Raw genomic sequence first — 4,036 nt, forward strand, 5'->3', positions numbered from 1 at the left:
AGAGAGAGACTGAGAGAGAGAGAGAGAGAGAGGGAGAGAGAGAGTGTCAGCAGAATACCAGATGAGTTTCCCTGAGTTACTGAACCGTGTCAGCTGAGCTGGAGTTCGTTACCAAGAAGAGAGGAGGTGAGAAGATCTGTCTGTAAGGCTTCATCTACACCAAGGAGCATGTAGGGAAGTCTGAGGGGGAGATCGCCTGGCGTAGTACCAAGCGGGATGGTGCCATCCTGTGCATCACTCATTTGAAGACCACCGCCTTACTGACCCACAACGGGTTGGTGAACACACCAACCGCCTTGCTGACACTGAAGGTGGAGAGGCAGGCTTCAATCACCAACGACCGTCCCAACCAGGTCCCCACCTTCACAGTTTCAGCTCCACCCGACGAGGTCGAGGCCTGCCGAGCCCTGAAACCTGCAAGCGGACCCTTCGACGGCTGCTCGCCGGCCGAGGGGTCCGCTGTCTCTTTAAGAGTTTAAGAGGAGATCACAGGTCCAACCTGGTCTTTGACAACATTCCTGATCATCATCTTTACCTCTCCAGAGGTCTGGACTAGGAACCCTGATCAACAGATCCAGGATCTCTCCTTCCTGGGCTGACTGATCCAGACACTGGGTCCTGATCCTCGTTACTACCAAGCAGGTTATCAACTCTCTAGTTCAACCCAGACCTTCACATGAAAGGGGCGGAGCTTGCAGCATCTGACCAATCACACACAGAGAAACCCTACCATGAACTCTCCTGTTTTACTGAAGGAGCAGTTAATCTCTGAGATTATGAAGAATTCAAACATCCAGCAGCTCAAAGCAACACTGCTGCTGCAGCCAGAACCTTCCTGACTGGTAATCCTGACTTGGTGAGATTATATGATATTAAATAATCAGACAGTATAAACGGACGGCACAGTGATCACTCAGTTTCACTTTATTAGGCAAGGCAAGGCAAGGCAAGGCAAGGCAAGGCAAGGCAAGGCAAGGCAAGGCAAGGCAAGGCAAGGCAAGGCAAATGTAATTATAGAGCACCATTCAAACAGAAGGCAATTCACAGAGCTTTACAAAGAAATAAAAGAAATTAAAGAAATACAGAAAAACTTTACAAAGACATAAGAAATATATTAATAAATAAATACATTAAAGCTTTAAAGAAATAAAAGCATACATTTTTTTAAAACAGCATAAAAAGTATAATAAAAAGGTAAGAGATTTATGAGGATAAGTTTACTAAGTAAGTAAAATCTATATTTTATTCTACATCCTGTGTATCTAGGAATGTTTTAAGTCCTGATTTAAAAGAAGTGAGTGTGTCGGCAGTCTTCAGGTGTTCAGGAAGTTTGTTCCACAGGTGAGGAGGTAGGAACTAAAAGCTGCTTCACCTTGTTTCTTCTGACTGTAGGAACAGTGAGTCAACCTCTTCCCGATGACCTCAGAGGTCTGGAGCTTTGATCTTCTACAAGTCAATCTGAGATGATTTAGGCCGAGACCCTTCAAAGCTTTCTAGAGCAGAAACGTGTCGGGCTGAACTTCCTCACTGCTCTTCTAGGAGTTTATATTTTCCATCCAGATGTTTTGAGGCTGAGTTTCTCTTGTGTTTTATGTTTAATATTAATTCATCACCGTGACGACACGAGTAGTTCTGGTTCCATAAGTTCCTGTTTCTGCAGTTCTGTCAGGTGTGATCATGAACCTCATTATTCCAGATCAACCCTCGTGGAGATAAACAGAACCTGGAACAAGTCCAGAACAAGAACCTCCTTCAGAGCCTCAGAGACCAGGATTTATTTGATTAAGTCAAAAAGATTGTTCTAAATTAATTTATCATCTCTCTGCTGCAGCTCAGAGCTGAACCTGCCCACCAATCACCATCATTTAAGAATGGGTGGGGTATTATCCAAGAGATCTGATTGGTCAGGAGGCGGAGCTCTGACTGTTAATCCAGAACATAACCTGCTCCGGAGCAGGTTAAACATCCAGCATCAGTTACCAGGTGATTTATCCTGGTGAGAAGTGAGCGAGCGTTGTAGTACAGAAAACCCAGGGTTAATCCTGAAGTTATCTGGATAAGAGAAAATCCAGCGTGGAGGTTCAGGCCTCTGGAAGGACAGCACCTTCCAGAGGTTAGGGTCCCAGACTGTTCACCTCGCTGCGCGTCAGCCACGATGGTGTCAGTGAACGATACCTGCCTCTGGCCTTTACTTTGCTCCAACGCAGGACTCATGTGATCCTTTGTGAGAATGACAATTAGTTCCACCTTTTCTGTGGCCAGGTGGACGTGATTGTGTTCCTGCCCCCAGAGGACATAAAGGAAGACATGACTGCACCATGGCTGAAGAGGCAGCAACACTAATCAAATACCTTCACACCACCTATGTGTCTGCGCAGTTCCTCTATTGCCCAAACACAAACCGGCAGGGCTGCAGTCATCCAGCCAGTCCTTCTGCAACAAACTCCACCAATGTTCCCTCCAGGGAAGTGGAAGGTCCACCATGCTACCCTCAAGAACCAGCCCAGAACCAACAACATGTGTGAGGGCTGGAACAAGTTCACCAGTCTGGTCGGCCACTCTGGCTTCACCCTCTGAAAGCGGATTGAAAGCGTCCAAGCAGGGGCTGCCACCATCCATCGCTTTTGTTCTTGTCCACAAGGGCGGTGGCATTTGACATGCCAGGCGAGGCCAGAGGACTTACTACAAACTCCAGGCTCGCTTCCACAACCTTGTGTGGGACCTCAAGGAGGGCGGGAAGATGATTCCAGACTTTCTTTGTGGCATCAGCCACAACCTACATGATGAGAAGGCCGTGGGCTCCACCTACTTGATATCTTGTACATATACTGTGCTATATTTTGATTCACTGTGATAATAAAGTGTGATACTGCATTATGCAATCTTGTTATTTATGAATTTGGAATTCATTTGGGTTGGAATCATAATGGATGATTCCCTCTGGTTTAAAGCTCACATTCAGCAGCTTGTGAGAACGCTTAAATTAAAATGATGTTTTTAATTTCAGAAATAGATCAAATGTACACACACACACACACACACACACACACACACACACACACACACACACACACACACACACACACACACACACACACACACACACACACACACACACGCGTATATGAGGTCTATATAATTGTAATTATAATTGTAATTATAATATAATTGTAATATTTGAGCTGTAACTCCAGACTCCAGACTGAAATATAATGTTTTTAATTTTAAAATGATTAAAATGATTAATTAAAAACAAGATCATCGTGAAGATATTTTCCCACAGGACCTGAACGCAGCAGCGCAGCATCTCAGAGTGACGTCACCACAGAGTGAGTGAGGGTGGAGGAGTAACGTCAGTTACACGGAGTAACGTCAGTGTGTATCAAGTGTGTGTGAGTGTGTGTGTCCAGCGGCTCTGCAGGCGGCTCTCCTCGGCTCACAGGATTATCGACGAGTCCCGGTCCCGGTCCCTGTCCGGGTCCCGGTCTCCGAGACGTGAGCGTCCACTGTGAGTATGATCCCACAGCGCGAGACCGTGACAGGGGGCTTCTCGCGGCATGCAGCAGCGGGTAGAGGGGTCCTGGTCCTGGTCTTGGTCCTAGTCCTGGTCCTGGTCCTGGTCCTGGTCCTGGTCCTGGTCCTGGTCCTGGTCCTGGTCCTGGTCCTGGTCCTCTCTTCTCACATGTCGGAACATCAAAGTTCCTCCAGGAGGACAGTCCTCCCTCACGCACCTTCTCACACACACCTGCAACCTGTGTGTGTGTGTGTGTGTGTGTGTGTGTGTGTGTGTGCGTGTGTGCGTGTGTGCGTGTGTGCGTGTGTGTGTGTGTGAAACATACAGTAAATGGAGTCTTCTCATAGCGATACTGCGAGGTGGGTCTGGTGCTGTGGGTCTGGTCCTGGAGGTCTGGTGCTGGAAGTCTGGTTCTGTGGGTCTGGTCCTCGAGGTCTGGTTCTGGAGGTCTGGTCCTGGAGGTCTGGTACTGTGGGTCTGGTCCTGGAGGTCTGGTTCTAGAAGTCTGTTGTGAATGAAGTG

Source organism: Lipophrys pholis (genome assembly GCF_963383615.2).
Source record: "Lipophrys pholis genome assembly, chromosome: 17".
Lineage (NCBI taxonomy): Eukaryota > Metazoa > Chordata > Actinopteri > Blenniiformes > Blenniidae > Lipophrys > Lipophrys pholis.